The following is a 27,450-nucleotide window of genomic DNA, read 5'->3' as shown; positions in this document are numbered from 1 at the left end:
AATGTTTACTGAGGTAATAAATCAAGTGAGAAGTAGGCTCATTTTCTCATAGACTTCTATACAATCAGACTTCTTTTGAGTGGCCCCCTGCTGGCTATTAGAAACAATGCAAGTTTATTCCACATTGGCTTCACTTCTCAGACCCGGAGGTAGCCCTCTGCCTGGTGTCTATAAAAAGTCTGGAGTTTATATGTTTACTTTTCTTCAATATTACATTAGCTGGACTCCTACAAAAGAACACAATATGTTTTTTATCATTTCAGCAGCCTCTCTGCTAATGAGCTTCTGCTCAAACTGACAGGTCAAAGGGGATTTATGTTGGAGCCAACTGGTCCTGACAACTTTTTTCAGCTATTATTACACCATTAGAATGCCATTACAACACGACAGTGCAGCGCATCAGTGGCAGTGGTTGTGTTGGACTTTTGGAAATGATTACATCTATCTTTTCTCAAAAAATATGAGTTTTGGACAAAGACAAGACTGAGACAGCTCGCTATGCATGTATTTGTGGTTTTTTTCAGGACTGTCAATCGATTAAAATATATAATCGCAAATAATCGCATGATTGTTCATAGTTAATCGCGATTAATCGCACATTTTTTATCTGTTCAAAATGTATATGAGATTTGTCAAGTATTTAATACTCTATAAACATGGGAGTGTTAAAAATCACAAGTTGCACTAATGTATTAAAGGAATAGTGGTGTTAAAACAAATTTGCGTTAAGGCGTTATTATCGTGTTAACTTAAGCTTATAAATCATGCATTTATAATGGCATGGAGAGAAATGATGAACAGAGACACAACACCGGCCGTACGGTCACTTTTCATGTTAACACACGAAGCAGATGAATGATTTTTTTTCCCGTAGTCTCACAGCTGTAAATTTTGTTCTGAAGGCTGAACACGCACTCTGCTGCCACACCGTAGACTGGAACGACCAAACCCTCTGGATGTGGGATTTCCCGATCCTGCAAGCACCAGCGGCGCAGCTGCACCGGCACCACTCTGTGATCCGTAGCAGTCACAGATGCTCCAAGGACTCCAGTCTGTCAAAATGACGGACGGCCTTCAGATTTCTCTGTCACTGTTAAAAAAAATTCAGTCAATGACGGAAAATATTCAGTTAATGCGACTGCTGCTCAATGTTTAGCACTGTTGCCTCGCAGCAAGACAGCTAAAACCGTCTGTGTGGAGGTAGCTTGTTCTCCCCATGAGCGGGTCTCCTCTGGGTGCTCCTGTTCCCTCCCACAGACCAAAGACATGCAGGTCAGGTGAACTGGAAACTCTAAATTGCCTGTAGATGCCCCGAGCAAGAATCAAACATTCATTGAGTTATTAAAGTGTTATTCTACTTGTAAGTCTCAGCAGACTCCCAGATGAGTGCTGTAAATCAGTGCTGGCTTGTACGTGGTAGAGGAGATGTAAGAGTGCCTTTGTTCTCAAAGTCTTGAGCAGGCTTTAGTCGATCAGGCGAACACAAAGAGATTGGCTTCAAAAGAGATGAAGGTTTTACATTTCTATAGATCACAATTTAGATAACTGAGACCAATTTTAGAATATCTCTTTTGATTGGTCAAAAGCAAATTTTAAAGTCTTCAGATTAGTAGTTGTTAAAGATAATAAACTCATAATTTATTCACTTGTAATGTTTTGGCCAATCAATAAGTAAAAGCCACAATTATACAATTTCTGTCTGATAGCATGTAGCACCTCCATTTACCCTCTTCCAGTGATCTCCTCTGTTAGTTTATTTGAGTGTCGAGCTAGGAGGAGACCATATGAGCTGTTCATGATCATTATTTTTTTCTTGAGAGTTTAATAATTCCTCTTTTTTTTCTTTTACATTTATTTCTACATCTGCCTTCTCATTATGAATGCTGCTGAAGTCTATAAGCCGCGGGAATGCTGACTGCAGAGAAGGGAGTGAATGTGCTGTCTCTGTAGAGCTCCACATATGAAGAAGTGCAGCTGAATAAATAGGCTTTGCTGTACCATCAAAGCACAGGCATGTCTCTTCTCCTCTGCTTCCCCACCGCCCGTACCTACTGTATACCAGATCCCATGCCTGAGTAGCACATTTGCCATTCAGCTCAGCTCTGACAGCCCTGTTAGCAATGACGAATTTGATGTACCGTGGCTATCTCAATGTCATATCTTCAACCCGCTTTATCCATCTGATGTAAAAAGGACACTGTGATTATACAACCAAGGGAAGAGCCTTGTTTTTGTGCGATAAGGGAATGATACTGTACATACAGATGGGTTGTCAACGATAAATGTATCTACTGTATAGATAAAGAAAAAAAGAAACCAAGCACAGTTATCACTTTTTCTTTGATTTTGCATCATTAGGCGTTTTCGGACCAACTGTCCTGGGGACTCACTGAGAGGAACTGCCCACTGGGGAGCTTTTTGTGTTTGCATTTGCACTGCAAATAGGAACTTTGAAATGATTGGAATATTTCATGTGTATGATTATACTAAAGATAACTAATCACTGTGTTAAAATACACAGAGAGAGAAAGAGAGTTCTTCAGATGCTCCGCTTCTGAAATGCTTCCAGTGGACATTTGGACCATGGCAGAAGTGTTACAGCCAAGTCACATGGACGTTCTGGGTTACAAACTGAGTTACAAGCTGATAGACTTGTGAACAGTGTCAAAGAATTAACATGGCCTTGTTGTACAATCTGTAAAATTAGAAAATTACAATCCTGAATAAAATCAAAGTATAATAGCCTTAAAGGGATAGTTTGGGTGTTTTGAAGTGGGGTTGTATAAGGTACTGTCAGCATGGTCAGCACACCCCCAGTTTGAAGAAGCAGACAGGAGTTACCAAACAGAGGCAAAGCAGTTTACTGCTGTGTACGGAGCCGGTTGCATAACATATTTTAGCACCTAAAAGAAAGGCTCACCTGAATAAATCAATATCAGTTTAAGTGTACTGTACACTTATACTTTTGCTGGTTTACCTTACCGTGAGACAGCTATACAGTCTATGTTTACGACAGGGAACTGAAGCCATTATCTATGCTCTCGCCAAAGCAACCAGACTCCATTGGAAAAAAACAGTAATTTTGCCTTGCAGAACACAGGAATTGCTGGTCTACCGCTGCCTCAATCGGTTAGTTTGTTTGTGTTTGTGAATCTGAGCTAACCAAAGTCAATACACAACACAAGCATTTTAGATCTAGAGAGTGCAAAGCAAGAGTGGCTTTCAGAGACGCTTCAGTTTTCAAGTTTTTTTTGCGCACTGACTCCACCTTCCTCCCCAGAGCCTGTTTGAGCTTGTTGCCTCACCCAACTGGCTGTGTTCTGCGATGTAAAATCACAGTTTTTTTCAATGGAGTCTGGTGGCTTTGGCGAGAGCCTAGATAAATACAACAGCTTCAGTTCCCCGTCGGAAAGGGCTGTCAGACTGCAAGGTAAAGTGATGAAAATATTCTAAATATAGTGTACACTTAAACTGATATTGCTTTTTTAAGGCAAGTCTTTCCTTTTGGTGGCTAAAATATGTCTTGCTGTCGGCCCCGTCCACTGCAGTACATTGCTGTGCTCCTGTGCGGTAACTCCTGTCTGCTTCTCCAAACTGGGGCGTGCCGACCGTCATCTACTGTAGGTAATACACTGACTATGGATAAGGACCTCACACAACCCCACTTCAAAATACCCAAACCATCCCTTTAATGCCCTTAACATATCCCTGTGTGATCATACAAACACATATGACGGAAGGATAAACTGTAAGGGAAAGAAATGGCCTAAGAGCCACAGAGAGGTTGAAGGGATTTACAGAAGAGCAATTACAGGGGAAGAGAGAAAACATCAGACTTGACAGGAGTGTGCCGCCCTGACTGGAGTAATAATTTGCTTGGAAAGGCCACTTAGTGGTAACCCTGCAGAATACAGCAAAGACAAGGTCAGCTTGAAAGAGCCATTTACCTCTCCTATTGCCAGACATGTTCAACCTTGTTGCTGGATTTCTTGTAAATTCTTCAGCTTGCTTTAGCCAAGGTGCTGGACATATTAAATCTCACAACAGACTCTGTCTTGATTAGCTCTACTGTGACTCATTAGGTTTTGACTTTTCTTTCTCAGATTGAATATGGAAGTCTGATATCTTTTAACCAAAGACTGGAAGCCTCAAGGGCAACAACCTATTTTGTTCTGTGACTGAAGGAAGGACGAATCGCCTGAGACATGATATCAGGCTAAATCTAATCTCCTTGCAAAGTGGTTAATTTTCTCACTGCAACAGGAGTGCCGTTATTAAATCAGCATGTTTGGCTAAGCCAAGAAAAAGCACAGCGTGTCTTTATGTCTTTAAATCTTTCAGCGGGAAGTCACTGTTTCTGTAATTATTCCTGCAAAGACCGCTGGTGGTCCAATCATTTCATTAGGAACCTGACCTCAGATTCCTCCAGAGAGAATTGGATGAAACGCTTCCTCTCCCACACAGAAATCATAACAAAGATTTCTGCTCTGCTTCCTGCCTCTGTCCCCTCGATTTCCTCGTAAAGAAACAGTATCTTTCCATCCCCACACCCTCATTACTGTCCCCTCTCCCAGCAGAGCACAGAATGGAAACAGAAAGTGAATCTGTACATTAGAGTTTCCATATCTACAGATGCTGCCTTTTCAACACAGAGTAAAGAAGCAGTGGTGCCAGGCATTAAAGCATGTAACTTAAAGCGAGGGTAGGGAGACATTTTTTGGCATCATTGGGCAATAATTCCATAATAACCTTTCAGCATAATCTTCATTCATATTTGAGCAGCTCTGCTTAGTTTGACCGTTTGATCGGAGTTCACGAGTGATTGACAGCTGCTCAGAGACGCCAGCTGGACAGCAGACTCCAGCTCGGCTCTGATTGGTTGTTTTCCTCTGGTCTGCGAAATTTTGCAGATGCCATTAGGAGCACCTGAGGACTGTTTCATAAAAATAACTTTTTTTAATCATATTTGCTCCAATTCTACCCACTGCTCCTATAAGGCTGGTCCACACAAAAAGATTTTTAAAATCTTAACAGATATTGAAAATGTGAGAGACCCCACACATAACGACATGTTATGATAAATTTAACAGTTCCGTTTCTATGGTGTGTGGAGAGCAACAATTTGGCGAAAACAACACACACTAACAGATTTAATTCGTGAACAACAAGAGTCCCGACTTAAAAAAATCTGAAAATCTTGCAAAATCTTTCAAGATCAAAACGTGACTTTAGTGTAAACAAACATGGCAGACGACAGCGATGTTAGTTTTTGCACTACTTGGTACTGAAAATTCACAAAATATTGATGAAATCATTGAGACACTTTAAACACTTGTGTTGTTGCCACTGATCAACAAGTTAGTCCTCCAATTTTGAGTCCATCTTTCTACTACTTTAATGCTTTGTGTTTTGCATTGGCTAATTCATTAGCCGCGGCCACCATGACGGCAGTTGTTGTCCCTCCTTCCTTAGTCAGCTTGGTTCCCAATCGGCTATCGTATCAATTTCTTCAACGCATTAACGCAATCAATGTTTCGGAGGTTGTAGCAGGTTCAGTTTTAAAGCTAGAGTTAAGATACTGGTATCATATGAAACTAAGGAATCCATTGGTACCATCCATGTCATACTAGCTTGTCGAGAAGGAGGTTAAATAACGCTCCAAACTTGCACTCAATTTTGGCGAGAAAAAACTGGCATGGCCATGCCCCTGACCTCTGACCTCAAGATATGTGAATGAAAATGTGTTCTATGTGTACCCACGAGTCTCCCCTTTACAGACATGCCCACTTTATGATAATCACATGCAGTTTGGGGCAAGTCATAGTCAAGTCAGCACACTGACACACTGACAGCTGTTGTTGCCTGTCAGGCTGCAGTTTATCATATTATGATTTGAGCATTTTTTTTATGCTAAATGCAGTACCTGTGAGGGTTTCTGGACAATATTTTTTATTGTTTTGAGATGTTAATTGATTTCCAATAATATATATATATACATACATTTGCATTTTGCAGCATATTTGCCCACTCCCATGTTGACAAGAGTATTAAATACTTGACAAATCTCCCTTTAAGGTACATTTTGAACAGATAAAAAATGTGCGATTAATCATGGACAATCATGTGATTAATCGTGATTCAATATTGTATTTGGACTTCTGTGCCGATCGGGGGATGTAAAAACACTCACACATACCTCACAACCAGAATATCTGAAAGATAATCTTTAGAACCATCAAAAAATTGGGGCTTTGCCGACGATTGTCAGGAGGGGGGATTAGGCTTAAAATTGGCTTCATTCTCACATAGCGTGTGCTCCGCATTACTTATTAATGCAGTAAATGTGGTCTGCATTTGGACATTACTGGAAGAGAGACAACTGCCTTACTTGAGTGTGCCTGATATGATAAATGACCTATCTATGAGTATCATTATGGTGTCCCACTTTCCTCTTTTTTTCTATTTCTGTCTCTCTCGTGTCTCTCAGTCAGAAGTCTTGACATTTTAAGAGCTGATTGAGGCATAATGATATATGCATATGCAGAATTCTGAGAGAACCACTTCCACGCCGCCCTCCTCTCTGTGAAGCCCTTTGTTCCCCTGTCTTTATTTCCTCATTCCATCATATCTCCGGGAGATTGAGCGATATATACCATCAAAGCCTTTTTGAAGCTTCCCACTCTCTTCCAAAATCCTTTTGATTTCCGACAGCATGAGCTGCTTAATATTCCAAACTAGTCGGTGGCCTTTTCAGAGAACTAACAAGGTTCTGAAGATGCAAGTCTTGTCTTCATGTGAAAGGCAGCTGGGGCGCAGCCCTCTGCTTTTCCAGAGCTCACACCGAGGTGTCTGTGCTACCAACAAGTTCAGAGCTGTTCGTCAGATACACGGAGGCCGGTAGGACGTGTTCTCGTGTCAGTTGTCTTGTTCTGCAAGAGTGCTCATCTTCTGTCCTCTCAAAGACAAAATATGTTTTCCTGCACTCCAAGTTGGCGTTTTATCTGTTTGGGTCAGGGGAGTCGGGAAGTAATTGTTTGTTTTGGTTTAATTTGGTTTAAACAGACCTACTCCAATTTAGAAGTAAAACATTTAGTTGATTTATCGGTTAAATGATCAACAGGAAATTAATTGGCAGCTATTTTAATATGTCATTAATTGTTTCAGATATTTTTCAAGCAAAAGTGCCTCACATTCACTGGTTGCTGCTTTTTTTCTGTCAAATTATAAGGGCTGAAACTAATGATTGTTTCCATTGTCAAATAATCTGTTGATTATTTTCTTGATTAATCAATTAGTTATTTGGTCTATAAAATGTCAGAAATTGGTGAAAAATGTCAATCAGTGTCCCCCAAAGCCCAAGATGTCATCTTCAAGTGTCTTGTTTGGTCCACAACTCAATATTCAGTTAACTGTCATAGAGGAGTAAAGAAACCAGAAAATTAGGGCTGTCAATCGATTAAAATATTTAATCCCGATTAATTGTATGATTGCCCATAGTGAATCGCGGTAGTATGGCATGGTTGGTACCAATGGATTCCTTAGGTTTTTTAGTTTCATAGGATACCAGTAACTTCACTCCAGCTTTAAAACTGAGCTTTAAAGAAATTAACGGCGTTAAAACATATTTGCATTAACACGTTATTATCCTGTTAACTTTTACAGCCCTACAGAAAATATTCACAGTTGAGAAGCTGGAATCAGATAATTTACAGTTTTTTCTTAAAAAATCAATCAAACCGATTAATCGATTATCAAAATAGTTGGCAATTAACTTAAAAGTTGATAACTGATCAATTAATTGATTAATCGTTGCAGCTTTACAAATTATGCTAAACTGAATGTCTATGGTTTTTGCAGTATGAGTCGGACAAATCAAGCAACTTGAAGACGTCATCTTGGGCTCTTCGGAAATTGTGACTGACTTTTTTTTTTACTATTTGATGACATTTCGTAGATGACGCAATGAATCGATTATGCAAGAAAATAATATGCAGATTAACGTAATGAAAATAATCGCCAGCAGCCCTTCTCCGTTTAACCAAGCACAACACGATGAGGTTCAACTCCAGGTTAGCAGCAAAATATCCGTGGTAAATGAAGTCTCATGTGGACACTACTTTGGTGAATATAAGTTTACAATTTCAGCTTTTGCATACTTAGTGAGATAAATAATTCCCGTGCTTTAACCGGTTGTGTATGTTTATGTTTATTCGCTACTTCTTCTGTGACTCATTTCTGCAATCGGATGATAAAGTGTTTCCATCGCCAGCTTTTGCCTACAAGCATGAAAGCAGAGTTCACTACAGAGAGCACCACAGAGTCTTGACAGGCACCAAGGGTATTTACTCAGCTTCCAAAAACTTCCAAACTCTTATTTACTTTCATCTTGGCTTCCGCTTGCAAGCTTGCCTTTGCCGCCTCCCACTCCAAGTCTTATCCTTTCAGCCTGTTTCTTCGCTTTAGAGTTGGAGTGCAAAGCAGGAGTGGCTCTCAGAGACTCTTCAGTTCTCAAGTTTCTCTGATTTTTTTTTTTACTGAGTCTGCGCACTGACTCCACCTGCCTCCCCAGAGCCTGTTTGTGCTTGTTGCCTCACCCCTTGAACTGAGTCACTCTAACGCTGATGTTACCGTGATCTCACGACTGAATGCAAAAAGTATCTGTATGTTTCTGTAAAGGGTAGCTAACTTATGATGCTACAGGTGAAGTGTGAATGTATGTAGTTTTTTTTTAAGGAATTCATAAATGGAAGATAGTCTCTGTGCATGGGAAAGAAGAGAGCAAACAGCTGCACCCAATCTGGGCACAAAAAGGGAGCAACAGAGCCCCTAAATATATGCAAAGCACCCCTAAACAATGTCAGAATTTACTGTCTATATCCCTGAACACTTGTGACAACCACAACGCATCTCCCAGCATGTGATGCAGGCCCACTGAAACCCTCTTTGTTCACTAAATCCAGTGTGAAAATGACCCTAATGTTTAGAGAGTTGGGAGAGGTTGGCATGGGGCCGGTGCTTTGGGAGGATATGCCTAGCATTGGGGACTAGTTTGGTCGCCCAGGTTTGTGGCTTTTTTGGGTGGTGAATTAAAGATCTTTATTTTAGTAATGATTGATTTTTGGTCTATGCATATTTCTTTGATTTAATTAGACAAGTATTAATATAGAAGCATTGTGTTCTTTCATTGCAGTCCATAAGATGTACGCCAGATTGTCTCATTTTTATCGCTTTTGACAGGTCATTATGAATATGTAATGAGCAAGAATTTCAATTACCTTTTCAAGAGTGCATGTTTTATTCAACCTTTGGTATAAAACACACTATAATATAAAATAGCCTGAAAAGAAACACTTTATCCTTTGTCTCCTTTCCAATGACAGATTTAAACTTCTAAATGTAGCTTTTTGTTCCTATATCTCTCTTTGTACACACACACACAATAGAGTGGATTACACACTGGCTATATTTATCCAGCAGCTACCTTGGTACTGAACTCTAATAGAAAAGTTGATTAATATACTTTTATTAAACCATGCAAGGGAAAATATTTTTTTTCTCACTCCGTTATATATTTTCTCACACACAGGCCCAAATACACACATCAACAAGCAGGACATCCAGAGAAGTGAAGTCCCGTCCCTTCCGGTGGACCCCATGGGACTTTATTTCGGAATAAAATATGTACGGTAGTCAACGGTGAGAGACAAATATTTTTTTATCCCGTTTGAATTGCTCCATGAATCACTCATATGATGTTTGTCAATTTAGAACATCATTTTCCAAGTAAAGAAAGTTTGTGGTAGGTTTGTCGTAGTATCATTAGGTTTTGTGTGAAACCGCTCAGTGAACTACATCTCACGTCTCGGACAATTTACGTCACCAGCACTAGCTAGCTTACTTAGCTACTGTATGTTCCACGCGCAAATGAAATGTTATCTTACCTGATGTGTGATCATATGTGTGATTCATGGCGCAATTCAAAAGGTTTCAAAAAAATATTTGTCTCTCACCGTTGACTACCATTCATATTTTTTCTGAAATAAGGTCCCATGGTGGTCCACTGGAAGGGGCAGGACTTCACCTCTCTATACACTTGCATTAATGTATGGAGAGATGTCAGAGTGAGGGGGCTGCCTCACAGGATGGCGCCCGAACAGTTGAGGGTTCTGTGCCAAAGAGGCGAACTGGAACCTTTCCAGCTACCAGTCCGCACTCCGTACTTGGTCTCTCTGGGGACTTGAGCCGGCGACTCTCCGGTTCCCAAGCCAAGTCCCCATGGACTGAGCCAGAGCTGCCCCCTATTAGAGACAATTAATTATTTTGATAACCGATTCATCATTTAGGTGATATTTCAAGCAAAAGTACAAAGTATTTCCCCGGTTTCAGCTTCTCAAATGTGAGGATTTGCTACTATTTGTCAGTAAATTGATTATCACAAAACAAGCAAAACAGGACAAAACAAGCTCGGAGAAATTGTAAATAGTATTTCTTTAAGATTTTATAACTTTTTATAGACGAGACAATTCATTGATTAAATGGGAAACAAATCTGCAGATTAACTGATAAAAGAAATCATTGTTAGTTGCAGCCCTAAACTCTAATTGAAATGTTGTATTGAATCTGAAAATGTGTGTATCACGGTGCCTCTTGTTCGTGTGTGTGTGTGTGTGTGCGCGTGTGAACAGGCAGAGTTGATGAAGTGTGCGATAAGTAGTGATCACATTTAATCAGTTCGCTCCAGCTCTGCAAGCAGAAATCTCAATTAATTCTTCACTTTGCCGACGTAGAATTCTTGGATATTGCTTTGGGCATCAGATGGTCAACGATGGCTGGCACCACGGTGGCATCAGTGGTGCGATCGTTCAGTGTTTTGGCCAGCCATTGACTCCAAAGAGAAAATGAATGTATTATGAATGCCCAACAGATGGGTCTCCATCTCTCTTTTTACCCCAACTACAAGTCTTGATAGATGGCTGCTCGTGTCAGGATGGCAGCAAATGAGGAGCGACTAGAATAATTAATAACCTAATATCATTCTGAGTCGAGCCGCCGTAAAAGAAATATCCTCAGCCTAATGTTCAAAATGTATTCACAGGAGAGAGCCATAAAGTTGATGTTGGTGATTCATATGCGAGGTGTCAACCCGTTGCTTAAGAAAGGTCGACTGAATGGGACAATATGTAAAGGCTATGAAAATGGTGTCAGTGCAGTGCTAAGCTTTGAGAGCCGCATGCTAAGCCACCTTGAAGAGGAGCTGAAGTGCTTCTTGGCTTTCATTGCCCTTGATAACACATCCTTAAGACATTATTTATATAACTCATACTTCACCCTGGTTCAACCTCATCTTCAGAAACTTCTGCAGAAAGGATCTTCATCCTCCAGTCTGATGTAATTGCATTTTCTTTTATTCTTAGCAAATATGTTTTTTTTACTGCTGTACCAATAGTTTATACCAAGGTGCTGATTTCTGATAAAATACGTAAAAACTTCTGTACCTTTTTTATCAGAACATCTCAAACATTGTCCATCAACTCCTTTTTGTCACTAAGTCACTCTCCGTCTGTGTGTGTTGTAATCAGAGCTTCTCCGTGCTTTGTTGACATAGCCGGGCCGGTCGCACGTGCTATTAGTGCATGATCGTGCATGTGAGCGTGCTCCACTGCCTCGCTCACGGCCGCTGCTCTACACTGCTCTCATACGTCGGTTACCGCTGTAACGCCGTCCGGACCGACAGCATGGTCGTGGAAGCGTAGCACCCACCCTCCGGTTCCCCCCAGGTTAAGTTAAGTTAAGTTGCACGCTGCTGGCTCCATGGATGTATTAAGAGAACTGGATACAGTGTTGGAGGCTCCCTTTCATTCCTGTGAGAGTTGCTCAGTGGCGCAAGAAGCCAAAATGGCTCGACTTCCGACTGGAAAAGTACCCGGATCTTCCGGCGATCTTCCTCATCCATTGGGCCCATGGAGCAGGCGCAGTAGCGTCCGCTCGGTCCCGTGGCTCGGTCACGGGGTCACAGTCGTCACGCTGTCGTCACGGCTTGCTAACTCCGCCTCCCAGCCCTCGCTCCAGCCTCGGTCTGGATCTCATTAAAATGAACGGAGGAAGGGAAATAACTCTGGATTCGGCTACTAGTGCATTTTACAACTTTTAGGACCTAATGATTTAAATAAGGGTTATTCAAGTATTCATACAGGGAAGTTGATTCACCTCTAAAAAGAATTATCCGCTGAGTTACAGATGTCTTTTTCCCAATATAAGTCTATGGGAAAAAGTATTTTTGGGCCCAGTGGCATCACGTGACAGACACAGAAGTTGTAGTACTGCCGTTTGGCCACTATAAAAATTGGGATCAACAACCGACGCTCTTCCTGGGGGCTTGGCTGGCTCAGCCATCGCCATGTTGAGAGCCGTACAGAGGCAATAGATATGCTCCCAATCTCGCATTTAGCACGTTTAAACAAATGTGGTTATCAGATAAATTGATTATCTTCGTTGTATTCAAGGGTTACTGAAGAGAGAGTCCTAATTGAGAACACTAATGGCACATCCACACTTACTGACTCAGCTCTGTGACTTCTCCAAGTTGTTAATGAAAAGCAGATAGCACTGCCTGTTTGACAGATGGTCCTTTCGGTTTAACACAGATGCATGTTATTTTGAATGGCTACGCATAACAGTATGTATATTAGTATGTTATTTGTTAAGTAGATGCCTGTGCAGTAGCTCAACTTAGATGTTCCTTTAAGCAAGACAACACTATAAACAGATGTTCAGAGAGAGGAGATATCCAGAATGAAATGTTGCCGAGAAAATGCATAGATGGCAGGAGTGGTGCAGGATAAGCTCCAGGAATAATGAGCTGCTCCGGGCTGATGTTTACTCTCATTTTCTACTTCTCACCATCTGCCTGCAGCACACCTGCCTCAAAAAAGCATCAGTACGCCCATACAGTAGCCAGGGAATATTGATTAAGACTGCTGACATTTCTACTTCCGTTTCACTCTGTCTGGGTACAACATGTGCCATCTTTCAGTTGAAGGCGGTTACACAAACAAGCACATTTCCCCGCTGTGCCATCAGAGCATAATTATGCCAGAAATATTCAATTTATTTTGACTCTCAGACCTTTTACAGTATAGATCGTATATGCAGGATGTAGCTACAGGGTTTAAACACGCATTACCTTAAATCATTTGCTTTTTTAGCCAGGGTTGGGGTACAGTTAACCTGATAACAGACAAAAAGGCTGGAAAGCTGATCTCTTTGCATATTCTGTTGTTACTTATTTGTAGCGGGCAAGTTCATGTGTGTTAATGGTGGATAGACAGAGTTGTGGTTTAACTATAGACACCAGCAGTCTGTAATATTTTACTGTCACATTCTTCAAGTCTGCCTTTAACCTGAAGATGAGAAAGAAGCATAACAGCAAAGATGTGTATCAACTAGGGCTGTCAGTCAATTAAAATATTTAATCACGATTAATGACATGATTGTCCATGATTGATCACAATTAATCGCACATTTTTTATCTGTTCAAAATGTAACTTAACAACAACAGCAGCTTTGGTCCAAGTTTACTTCCTGTCAGCTACTGCATCAACAAACATTGTAACATGATATACAATGCAAAGGGGCCCATTTACAATGTTTATGTTGTCGAGTGTGAAAATGAAAAGGTCTATATTTATCCAGCCGTTACCTTGGTACTGAACTCTAAAAGAACTCTAATAAGTTGATGTGTGTAGCATTTCGGTAATAAGTATGTTTTCTTTGGTGTATAATCTGTTTAATGTGCAATCTGTTATCTGTTTAAAATGTACCTTAAAGGGAGATTGATGCTTTGACTCATTCAACCCATTTGTGCCCGTAACTGAAATTTTTAATTTCCTTTGGTGGAAGACTTCTGGAAGTGTTGTCTGGGCTTGTCTGAGCACAAATGTGAAGACTTTTTAAAAATTGGTCAAACCTTTTGGCTGAAAAGAGTTTTTCTTATCACATTGTATCTAACTGTTTTTGCGATATACTGTACTAGATATGGCATGAAAAGAAAATGGCTGTATCTCGGAAGCTACAAGAAGCACAATCAAGTATTTGGTATTTATGAACTAATAACAAGTTGAATATCAAAGATATGCACACATATGCAGTGTAAACAAAATATTTCATATGGAAAACATTTAATAAACACAATGTAAGCGTTTTTCTTAATTTTTCAAAAATCCTGATTTTGACTATTAATACAAGTGTCATTTTTCCATGTGATCTAAAAATGCCAAAGTTGTACTATTAGACTTGCCCAAAGTATGTCTGTACCAAATTTCAAGACTTTAGACCAATAAGAACAAAAGTTGTGGTATTTTTCCTTATCATACTATGTATAGTTTCTCTGTCTATTTTCTCTTCAAGTATTGTAAAACTACAAGGATGCCGTGCAATGACAGAGGGAGCCCAGCTGGTTTTATTTCTACAATATCTAATTTAAGTGCTTTGTCAATAAGCACATTTCATAAAGAGATCAATATCCTCCCTTGATGTGGCGATTTAGCACCTCCTTTAGTTTAATGGCCTGTTTCAACAGGGGCTAGAAATACATTGGTGAGATTAATTGCAGAGTAAAGTATCCATGTCACTCTCAGCGCATTTGCACTGATAGATTGGTTGTACATTAATGACCCTGCTGTCGGAAAGCCTATAAATTCATCACGGCTGCAATTACAATTATGTATTTGTGTCAGTGTCAGAGTCTATGGAGCATTGATTTAAGGTGATAATTAGCCACAGTGAAAATGAAATTGCAACAGTTGATAATTTTTGTATCATTCTGAAAAGTTTGCATTGAAAAGCTGCTTCATGTGCCGGAGTGATCAATCATAATTTCCCTCCGGAAACATTTAGCGTGTTAAAGGATTTCATGAGAAGACTGTGGAGCCTGTTTAGACCAAGATGCTCAGATTACTGAGGAATTCATTCCTCTGCATGATTATCTATTACTTTGTGTTAATATTGAACATTTGATAGAGTAGAAAAAGCAGTCTGTTCCACTGTCTCTAACTTTCCCTCAATGCACGCTGGGATAAACCCGGCCCAAACATGCCCAAATCCACTATGATGTGACCCTGAAAAGCAATAAGCATGTAGTTGAAATAGGCCCTTTTCACAGCAGCCATCTTGATATATTATTTGCAGTGTAAACACAGGTGTAATTAACAACATTAATTATGGCCCTGTTCCATTTAGGTGTGGTATTGTTCATGCTGGCTCACTGGAATGGCTGTGACACATTGAATAGATTGAGACCATAATTCATTTGATGAAATACACATTGTGTTTACCCTTCAATGTCAAAATGGTTGTTGTGCAAAGGGCCTATTGGTGTGGTTGAGTAACAAATGCCAATTTGTCAGTGGAAACTTTGGTTAGGTTGGATGTAAGGAGCAACACAGGCCTATAGGGCAGTGGTTCCTAACCTGTGAGTCAGGAACCGCAGAGGGAGTCACAAGATGAATCTAAGGGTCTTAAATTGCGGTAGGAAATAATAAAACACAAACTTCTGCTACACTGAATGTTTATTTACTGGACTTTTATCTTTGTTTTTCTTGTAAAATATGATATAGTTTTACCTCTTATGACAGCTAAAAATGATTCAAACGAAACAATCTGATAAGGGAAAATGACTCTTCTATTCAACTTCTCCCAACTCATGGACATGCAACTCGTGACCAGGGAGCACAAGTAGATATGGCTTTGAATTAAGGATCAAGAGCTAAAAGGGAACCGCTGTTCTAAGGGCTGCTAGGCGGGGCTTTTAAACTTTAAGTCTTCTTAATGTCAGATGATAAGACTTGAGTAATCTCACCAATCTAAAGGAACATTGTGTAACATTAAGGTGGATCTATTGGCAGAAATGGAATATAATATTAAGAAGTATGTTTTCTTTAGTGTTTAATCACCCGAAAATAAGAATCATTGTTTTCGTTACCTTCGAATCATCCGTTTAAAACTACATATGGAGCAGGTCCTCTTCACGGAGCCAGCGACCATGTTTCTACAGTAGCCCAGAACAGACAAACCAAACACTGGCTTTAGAGAGGGGCATTCGCGTTTCGCATCGGCCATCGTTCCCATTGTTCTCACACGGGGGAAGTTTCAGTTGGTTGCAATCTGCGACCTCACCACTAGATGGCACCAGATCCTACATGCTGCACCTTTTAAACCAAAGTTCAAAGGATGCTTTAGACATGATTACAAAGGGAAAAGATGCACTGAAAATTTTAAACAGCATAAACAAAACCAGTGAATGACAATATTGACAGATTTGTATGCATGTTTATGCACCTTTTTATATACATAACTTTAATTCACAATAATGTAATTCCACTCTCTCCTCTGTCATGTATAGGTGCTGAAGAAACTGGAAGCAGAAAATACCAGGAGAAGGAGCTGTGGAAAGACTTGGTGGTGAATGTCGACAGGATGTCCAGCCAGTTGGCCGTTTCCTTGTGAATGGATTAGAGGTCAGTATGAATATCATTACAGTCCTCGATTCAGGGCAACATACATTGATGATCAAAGTCCTCACGTCCCCAAGGGTATACACAGTATATATATTTATACAGTGATATATTTGGATGACATTCAGCGTAGATATTTTACTCATGCACAACCTTTGATTACAACCTAACTGAAACACTGGATATTTTTGTCTTAGGAAATAAACTTAATTACAGTATGTGAAATAAAATCACATACTGTATGCAGTACAACCTCTTCTGTATGCCAATTTGTGCTGGACTTCATTAAATGGACAAATTAAATCTTACATTTTCTGCACGTTCTTATATCTACTGTGAAAAAATGGCCCAGTCTTGATTGTATGGTGAAATGATTAAGCATAGCAGTTAGGAGTCCCCCTAAGCCCTGCATTCCTCCTCTTGTCATCACCGAGTCATCTTTGATAGCATAAGGAAAGACGGAGCTCTTTGAACTAGCTCTGGGTTCATTAGCTCGTATAACACAGGAACGTGTGTGTCTGCATGAAGAGACACACACCCTCATACAGCACCGTTATAACCTCTGGATAATGCCACACCGCTTCACACCACGGCTGATATTTCAGATGGCTATGTCACCTGGTCAGTAATCATTTGTGTTTTTTGAAATCATCAACAACCAGATTGAACATACTGTTGAATTTATTGCACAATTTGCTTGATAATCAAGTTATAAAAAGTAATAGTATTGAATTGGAGGCTGTTGTTTCAGTTGTGAAATGTTTACATCATGTTTCAGTTAACGATGACGTTTGTCTAGTTGCACAACTTGGCTGATTTGTTAATTGTTTGGTCTGTTCAACGCAGAAAAGCAAAACAACATTCTGCTCAATATTTGCACAAAATCAAGCATAGATGGGCACAAAAAAAACACAAAAAAGATGCGGAAAGACAGCTGGTTTCAATCTTGGCATTCTTCCCATGAGCTTACTCTTACCCTACCTGTGAAGAAAGTGACAAAACTGACAAAAATAATGAGATGCAGTATCATTAGAAACCAGTGATATCTGACAACAAGATCATGTTGCCCAAGCCTATAAACAATATATACACACATCTATGTCACATAGATTACCAACATTACCCTTAAAAGGCTAATATTCAGACAGACAGTATGAGAAAAATAATGTGTTTTTTGAACATTAAAGCATGTAAATATGTTCAAGTAGAAGTATATACCTGGAAATGAGCATGATATGGCCCCTTTTAAAATTAGTCAGTCATTTGCTCAGCTCAGCTTGTTGATTACACTTCAACACTCCAATTGTGTACTTGCTAAGATGCAGTTTTATAAATACTGAGTGCTCTGATTCTCACTTAAGAAAAAAAAATGCCAAAGCATTTTGAGCATATACAAAGTAATTAGAATGCAAGGACAAAACAAGCAAGGACTATTAAACCCCAAATCCATAGTTGATGTACGATGCCATTTCCTCCCTAACTGCTGGAGTTTACACAGCCCATATTCTTGTTGCAGCACTTATATACTATGTGCACTAAATTCTACCATAGCATGGTTTGTTTCTTAGCTTTTAGCATCCTCCGCCGCTCCCTGTATCTTATTATATCCACATTTGTTTCTGTGGTATTGCAGGACAAGCAGCTGGCATGACCTGCCTCTGAAACGATGCAGAAGGTCTTGTTTATAAATATCTCTCTTGTCTCCTCTCCATTTGATTAGGAGCTTGCTTAATCCCTCAGTAGGCCTCAGTTAGAAGCTTTTTGGTAATGACCTGCTTAATCCTCCTACTAGAGATAAAACGCACAGGCGCATTAACTTCAAAGCAGTTTACTCACTTCTGGGCTGCCTCGAAACAAAGCTTTATTATTGAGCAGTGATGCAAGTTTACTTGTTGGTCTGTTCAGTTAGCGTAGGTTTGTTAGCTGAGCGTCTGAAATTCTTTTAAGACAGGTGGATCACACTCGAAACCACCGCAGCGTTACCAAATTTGTAACTGTGTCACTCACAATCTATTTTTGGTTAATCATTTGAAGTTATTTTTCAAGCAAACATTCTCCGTTTCCAGTTTCAATTGTGAGGATTTACTGGTTCTCTTTATCTTATGTTATAGTAAACTGTATATTTTGGGGGTTTGGAGCTGTTGGGCAACATAACAAGTCATGTGTAGGCGTCACATTGCGCTTAAAGCAGCAGTGGGTAGAAATAAAACAAATATGATAAAAAAAAGTTATTTTTATAAATTGGTCACTTTATCCTGACAGTAGTGCATGAGACAGGTAATCTGAAAAAAAATAATGTGCCTCAGTGTCCTCCGATGCTCTTAATGGCATCTGAAAGATTTGACAGACCGGAGGAAAACAACCAATCAGTGCTGATCTGGAGTCTGCCGGCTCTGAGCAGCTGTCAATCACTCGTGAACTCCGATCAAACGGTCAAACTAGGCAGCGCTTATCCAATATGAATCAATACTCTGTTACTGTAATGCCTATTTCTTGCCTCAAATGTTTCCAGAAACGTCTTGTAGTGTACTGTTTAAAATGAGAAGGTTTGTGACCGGGCAGCCATGTTGAGATCAGTTTAGGAAATACTAAGCACCGCCTACCAGCCGGAGCACAGCCAATAGGAACACTCTCTCTATGAAATGACCTGTGATTGGCCGAAGTCTCCTGTCACGGGCTTTTTCAAAGCCTGAAAACAGAGCCATGAGGAGGTGCAGAAGTCTAATTTTCTCTCAGAACACTTGAATTACAATATGTTGAAAGGTTATTATGGAATCTTTGCCCAATGTTGCCAAAAATATTCTGCCTAGTGCAGGTTTAAGGAAATCTTTCTCTATTATCTGGTATTTTATAGACCAAACGATTAATCAACTAATCAAGAAGATATTCCAGGGCGCCTGGTTAGCTCAGTCGGTAGAGCGGGCGCCCATGAATGGCCAAGGCTCAGTCCTAGCAGCGGTGGACCTGGGTTCGAATCCGGCCTGTGGTCCTTTCCGCATGTCATTTCTCTCTCTCTCCCCCTTTCCAACACTCTATCCACTGTCCTATCAATAAATGCTTAAAAAATAACTTAAAAAAAGAAGATATTCTGAAGATTTGTTAATAAGCGACGGAGCAACAGACTACAAGTCATTTTCAATGGAAGCCAGCGACATGAAGCTACAAACTGATGTCTGACAATTGTCGCTTGGGTGATAGCCGTGACGCGTTACAAATAAAGCTGAGCTGGTTTCAACTTTTTTCAGTGCTCTGATTACTGAAGCATCAACCAATCATATGTTTTTGTTTCACTCTGTTCCGTTCCATCTCGAAAAAATGCCGTTAGCCAGTTCCCAGTGCTATTTAACGACATAACTACATCAACAAGCGCTTGAGCAACACTTCAGCGGCGACTCGCCGACAATGTAGCTGGCCACGCTGGTCGTTTTGTTGCTTTTGTCGCTCGTAGTGTGAACACAGCAAAATTATTAGCTGCTGCCTTGGTGTCACTAGATTTGGTGACTTTTAAGACCCTTTTAGCAACTTTATTTTAAAAACAACCCTCACAACAAATTTACTGGCTGTTGGGCAGACATTAGTGGCAGATTTCCTTGAAGAGAGTCTCCAACGCTGCTCTATGAATACAGACCTCCCGGCTTTCTGTGGCTGCTGCTGTGTGGCTTCAGCTGCAGTCAGTGAGAGAGAGAAGGTTTACAGAAACTGTTGTTACTGCAGATTCTGCACAGCAGTTATAAAATTACAATGGTTAACTGGTTCTGGTTGCTAAGTATACTTTACCAAAAAGAAAGTCCAATTAACCAGGCCTTCTTTTCTTTCTTACAACCTTGACTAATTGCCATATTACACAATCACACGAGACTAAACCGGGATTTATGCTTGCCACAATCGTGAGTGCACGTGTCCGCACGATCTATGTGACGTCACACCATCAGACACGGCCCTTCGCAGGGTTTCAGTGCATATCCAAATGTTTCTAACTACGTGGAAGCTAAAAATTAAAATGAAGAACTTTGTGGAGCTTTGAGAATGTCTGTTTGCCATGAGGAGAAACCTGGGCGGAGTATAAAAGATTCTAACGTTTCCTCGTCACAATTCCACATCAGCTCCTGTACGCGCGACCATCCTTGCGGAAAGTATAACCGAGGCTTTACAGCTGCACCTCTTTAAAGGATTGGCTGCGTCTTGAATGTAAAAGTTAAAGACTCAATAACTGACCTCAGATCAGTGCTGGTTTTCATAGTTATGACTCAACCTTGTCGTTTAGCAGCCTTTAGGAGACAACAAGCTTTAATGATTTTTTAATTCCTGTGACCCGTCTGTTGTAGAAATTAAGTAAATTATGCCTGGGAGGGAGTGTTAACATATTCTAGTGACAGACAGATCTGTTTATATACCAACACTTTGAATATTTTTTATCAAAAAAATAATAGTACAAGAATGTAAGCGTTGAAAAAGAGATTTATAGTAACTCTGCTCACATACTAAATGGCTGTGGGATAAAGATGCAAGTTATTTTTTCCCCTGTCAGTTGTTGCCTTGAATTCACCCCGATGCCTACACAGTATCATAATCAGGCTCACAACCACAACAGACACCCACAGTACAAATGCACACGCACACACACAGACACACACATCCCATCTCCACAGGAGCTAACATGCCTCACAGCTTCAGCATAAGCGTATAATTTACAGGCAGTCTCAAAGCCCTACCTTACTTCACCCATGGAGGAGAGCAGTGAAAATGTCAGGAGTTTAGTTAGGGCTACAACACCTGCATCTCACGCATACACCGGGCTTCTGCTCCAATAGCTCCCCAAGGGTGGCTCACGAGCACTCAGCTTTTATTGCTGTGATGACTGCTCATGATTTTTACGCCAGAGGACAGCAGGAGAAGAAAAACAACTCCATTCACCCATCCTTATGCTCACTGCTGCAGCAGTTTCGACATGTTGTAAGTGTCGTACATTCTGCACTGGGGACCAGGACACCGACTAGCAGCTGGTTTGCCTTGAAATGCGTTTAACGAGGTCACAATGTCTTTTTGACATTTGATTTCACTCTTGAAAACGCCTCACCCTTTCTCATCATTAAAAAACAATCTTATAGGTGCATGTTATAATTTTCCCAGCCTTGTTACTGGGGATTTGGGGGGGATAAAGACATCTAAATATTTGCTTTTGTTGTCTGTGTCAGGCGGAATTAATACCCATAGTTTTAAGCCAGGGGATCAGTTGCTGCATTTGATGAAGCAACAACCAGGGCACCCAGAAATCCCTCACACGTTACAGCTCAAAGGCAAATGCTCCCAATCAAAGTCTAAAGCCTGATCTGCAGAAGCAGCAAAAAAAAAGCTGGACGTGTGAGCACCCTGGGGACCTCCAGGAACTCAAGACTGTGAAGTTGTTCGTCCTGTTAGTCAGTGAAGCCGATGTTCGCTCAAGCAGCTACAGTGTAGAGCTGTCAGCAATATCATGAAGAACTTGTCAGCCAGAGAGGTCAGATGGGATTTACCGTTTGTAATTGTTAGCATACTGTACATTTTGTATTTAGTTATTAGTAAACATAATGTCTATTTTCGATGCCCTGATGAGTATTTTCCAGTACTATGAATCATTTTAGTTTTTCCACTAGGGCTGCGACTTATGACTATTGTCATTATTCATTAATCTTTTCTTAACTGATGAATTGTTTGGTCCATAAAATATCAGAAAAATTTTGATCCCAGTTTTTCCAGAGCACCAGGTGACATGTTCAGATGTCTTGTTTTGTCCGACCAACAGTCCGAAACGCAGTGATATTCAGTTTACTATGAAATAAAACACTGAAAAGTAGCACATCGGAGAAGCTGGAACCAGCAGATGTTCGGCGTTTTTGGCAAAAATGACTAAAATTATTCATCAAATATGAAAATAGATTAAGTTTCTGTTTGATCATGAATCCATCAATTCATTGTTTCAGCCAGTGGGCAACCTCTGGGGTTTGAAAAGTGAAGCCAATGCTGAAGTGCCTTAAACTTGCATTCTTTCTAATAGCCAGCAGGGGGCGACTCCTCTGGTTGCAAAAAGAAGTCTGATTTTATAGAAGTCTATGAGAAAATGACCCTACTTCTCACTTGATTTATTACCTCAGTAAACATTGTAAACATGAGTTTATGGTCTCAATCACTAGTTTCAAGTCTTCTTCAATACAGCATGATGTTCATTTAGTCAATTATGGTCCCATTTAGAGTCAAAAAGACCATAAAGCAGGGAATGCTTTAGGGCGTGGCTACCTTGTGATTGACAGGTTGCTACCACGACATTGTCCGGTCTGGGAGTTGTCTGCGTTTTTGTCTTACAACTTTAACCCTTTCACAATGTGTTTTCAATTGAAAGTTAATTATAACCTTTTTGGTTGCTTAAAATGTCTCATTCAGCATTCGGTTGTAATTAGCTCTACCCTCTTGTGTCACTTCTGTGTGCAAAAAACAAAATGGCGACTGACAAAATGTCAAACTCAACGGCAGTCCACAAACCAATGGGTGACGTCACGGTGACTACGTCCACTTCTTATATACAGTCCATGGTTTCAGCCCTATATACCGCTTATGTAATATGTTTCCAAATAGCTACGGTATATAGCGAAATTGGACCATTTTTCTTTTTGATAAAGTGAGTCTATTTGGAAATTGTTTTCCCTTGCCTCCTGTCTTTGTGTTAAGATAAACATAGCACCTTACATAGTTTGGAAATGTGTGACAGGACTGTACATAAGTAAAGAGAGGAACCATTTTCAATGCAACCATCTTAGCATTTTTTCATATGACACAATATGTTCTATAATTTCCCTGACACTATTTCCCTCTAAATAGCAGTTCAGTGAATGTCAGGATGTTAATCTTGTGCTTATTGTTAATTGATGTATTGTTTATAGTGATTAAATAATCAAGTGGGCCCCAACTTCCTTCCCATTCTTCCTGCTCATGCTGAGCGAGGAGTAAATTAGTTGAAGAGGCACTTGATATAGTCACACATCTCCACATTTTATATAAGAGTCAGGGGATGTCTCAGATCAGTGTCCATAGTATAGTATATATCTAGTCACAACACTATAATAACACAATGACAATGTGGGCATTATTAAATTACTAAACATCACAAATTGCCGTCATCATCAGTTTCATTCAAGAAAAGACTTGGCAAAGCAGAGCTACTGTACTGTTACAACAATTACAGGATAGTCCCATTGACATTTAAAATCACTTTTCCGTGGGAGTTCTAGGCAAGACGGCAGCCGAGACAAATAACCGACTTAAAAACAACAAAACAAATATGCCAAAACTTTCCTTCATGCCATCAGATACAAATCTAAAGCCTCAACAAGGCACTGTCTCCTATTTCAGACATTTTTCAATTTCCTATGGCGGGACACTGGGAGTAAACTGAAAATCTGCTTTTGTTTTCCAGTGTCTTTTTCCTTAATCTGTCAAGCATGGAAGACTTTTATCCTCCAACAGGATTGTGTTTCACCTCCTGTCAAGTTGCATGTGTTTTTTTTTATATATTTGATGTCGGTCTAGTTTTCTCTCCAGATCAGAACAGTGTTATTACCAGAGGGATTATATCTGTGCAACACTTCCTGAGTTGAGCTGATAACAAGTGGATTACACAAAGGTCCATCCATATCTTATAAACCAGTCCTCATACCTGGACGATAAAATAAAAATTATGCATGCGACTGTTCCAAAGCTTTTTCTGATCTTCCACCTCTATGGTTCATGTCTGAAAACAACTTAAAGGTAAACGAAGGATCCATCGTGGTTAAGGTTAGGGAAAGTTTGCCTTCAAATAAAGTGAGCGTTTGCAGGAAACAAACTGCAGTCTCTGATGTTTAATTCACACACGTTGTACTCTCAACTATTCACTCTGATCTCCCCCCTAACAGCTTCTGTGGCCGTATAACACACCACACAACTCCTGTCTTTGCTACTGAGCGAGGACAGTCATTATTTGAACCACCGAGGAGGTTTCTTGGCAGAAAAACCTAAACACAAGTCATACTAAGCTTTTAAATAAACAACTGATGCTGTTGTTTTTTCTGGTGAGAACAGACTCCTCATAGATGTAAGTGAATTTGGGTCAAAATGCACCAGAGACAATACAGCTACTGTCTGAGCAACTAGCTAAATGCTGTTTGTTTGCCTTGTAATTAACTCATTCATCAGTAGCATGTGATTTACAAACATCCTCAACACAGTAGAACAGTGTTTAAACTGAATTGTTTTTGTCAACTTAGTTAACAGGACATAAAACAACATGTTATTACTCTTTATGTGGATTTGAATAGACATGTTTTTTGGGATTCAGAAAGATTGGATGAGTTTATTGGCTCAGCAAGGAGCAAGGATTCAGACCGAAAACAGCCCTGCATTAGAACGTGAGGGGTCGTCTTCTTTAAGGTTCAGAAAGTAAAGTTTGAGTAAAAGCTTCATACAGGATTTTATAACTCTGGAAGTTGTGATGGCAGCAACTATTTCATCTTTCTACGATCACAAGGTAAACAATACTGTGTTCATGCTACAGTACTCCACCAGGAATGTGGGCTTCCACATATTTGATTGGTCAACACAGCGGCCTGCTAGATGACGTTGCATTGCATTGCAGCAAAAGTTGAGCCAGGTTCAACTTTATTGCCGGACGATCCTCCATTGTTTTGCCACAACCCTCTGTGCCTATCGCTGCCTATTGCTGTGCCAGCTTTCGAGTTCGAACCAGTTACTGGCAACTGCCTGCTTTCAGTACTGTCCTGGAATCTATATTACATGTTTTCCCCCCCATAAACGGTATTAAATATAACATGGAACAAGTTAAAATGACCCAATTTTAGACTGCATTCAACTCACCGATTAAGAGCCAGCACCTGTTTACAGACATGCCTGGCTTAGGTCAGTTTTGAGATGGGCTCATGTCAGAAGACACTGCCGTGTCGCCTTGCTGTGAGAAGATTAACCCCAGTGTTTTGAGCTTTTTTAAAGGTTCTCTATACGATATCCAGAGCATTAATATAGCAGTAAATAGCTATTTGCTATGTAAAGATATAGTGGAGTAATGTCTACCTGTAGGGACGGCCGCTATTCTGTGTTTCAGAGGTGGTAGCGGGCTCAGTCTTATTGCAGCACGGTGGTGCAGTGAGTTTTCTCTGCTATTTTTTTATTTATTGCAATAAAATATGGAATACAGTTTAATTTTTCTTTAGTTTAACTTTCTTGCTTGCACAGTCTCTTTCTCTCTCTCTCTCTCTCTCTACTGTCTTGCTCTCTTGCTCTTCTTTAATTTAATTTTCTATCACTCTAGTTTGTTACCAGTGGACCTCACGTTTTAACCTCTAGAGCTGTTCCAGCCAAGTGGTAAATGTGCAAACGCCTATTTATGTGTCAGATGTGGATGAGAAATAGAGAGATATGGCCTGAAAAAAAACATTCATGATTTTTGATCCACAAACAAACTGCATCTTGTAATTTACCCACCCGTGACATTGACTCCTCTTCCAGTGTGCTTACTGTTGCGTGTAAATTACGTTCAGGAAATGGGACATGGCTTTTGACGGATCGTCTCGTAGTCAGCACGCGGCATTAGGATACTCTCCATGCTGCAGTGCTTAAGCCCGTGTCTATCCACCTTGAGCCTGAGCTCAACACCGGCAACGAATCACTATAAAAAGAACCAATTATTTATAGTCGGTTCCCTGACACGGCCGGTCCTACTTATCTTTCAGGGTGCAGTCCCCAGGCCCTCTCTCTCGCACTCTCTGCGTTGTCAGAGCTCCTGACGGCCCAATCTTTCTTCACTGCACCAAGCAGCACCAACATTTCTCTAAACATCTATTATAGTTTTTGCGTGTAGCAATAATTAATCAAGCGCTGAGATACACCAAAGCTTTTTTTCCAATACTGACTGGAACACAACAGCAGAAAGTTTTGAACTAAGATAAGAAAAGATATTCCTTTATTAGTCCCACAGCGGGGAAGTTTGCAGTGATACAGCAGCAAAGGTGACATCAGGAAAGGCATCAGTAAAAACAACACAAGATATGATAAATAAGAAAGTAAACAGTAAAGATATAATAAACAAGTAAACAGCTAAATATAAAATATAATAGTAGACAGACTAAATGGTTGAGTTCACATTATTGCACATATGAAGTGTTATACCATGGTCTGGGTGAATACTCAATTCTGACAGTGAAACTGTCTGTTCATGTTCTAAATGACTAAAATGTTCTAAAATAATGAATATCTTATTCACAACACTGAGTGTAATGTTTGTCCTTCAGTTTGAACTAACTGTTGTTGTATCACATAAGCGATCGTCTCATCCCATTTGCTATTCAATTCGCTACTTCAGTCTGCCGCCGACAGAGTACATGACCTCTCATTTGTTTGTGAAACTTCTGATGGTTAACCAAAGGGTTATATTAGCTGAGCGGACTAGAGATATCTCCCGTTGCCAAATCGAGGTCCATCCTATTTACTGAACAACGTTTCCATTGCATAAGAACCTTATGGGAAGGTAATGATTTTTTCAGGTATTAACAAACCCTCAACGTTACCAGGGAAACGAAGTGAATTGATTATGAAAGACTTTAGGTTTTGTTAAGTTAACAGTCTTAATTATTTTTGTCTTTGGCAAGTGACCATGGCATAAGCGAGATAATGCCCTTCGAGGTGTCCATTATCAGGAATTAATGGACTTTGCGTCGTCCGTATCCATCCTGATAATGCAAAATCCCTTACATATTGAGTAGAATATTGATATTGCACATAAATTAATTCATGAATTGTCCGTTTTAGAGACTATAACACAGAAGCTGCAAGAGCTAGAGCTTATAAGAAAGAAAATTATCTCTCTTTATTGTGGAACAAAAATGATTCAGTTGTGTATCGGAGAACAGAATTTCTG

General features: G+C 40.1%; 1 protein-coding gene across 1 annotated transcript in view; it reads left to right on the top strand.

The window, feature by feature from the left end:
* Positions 1–27,450, top strand: part of glceb (glucuronic acid epimerase b) — a 74,769-nt gene that overhangs the window by 19,616 nt on the left and 27,703 nt on the right. Inside the window, exon 2 of the mRNA XM_037791914.1 lies at positions 16,400–16,514. The gene's annotated coding sequence lies outside the window, so the exon portion shown is untranslated. The remainder of the gene's footprint in view (positions 1–16,399; positions 16,515–27,450) is intronic.

The sequence above is a fragment of the Sebastes umbrosus genome, chromosome 2, assembly GCF_015220745.1.
Source record: "Sebastes umbrosus isolate fSebUmb1 chromosome 2, fSebUmb1.pri, whole genome shotgun sequence".
Classification (NCBI taxonomy): Eukaryota; Metazoa; Chordata; class Actinopteri; order Perciformes; family Sebastidae; genus Sebastes; species Sebastes umbrosus.
The sequence above is the reverse complement of the archived record's forward strand: the minus strand, read 5'-3'. Positions and strand labels throughout refer to the sequence as shown.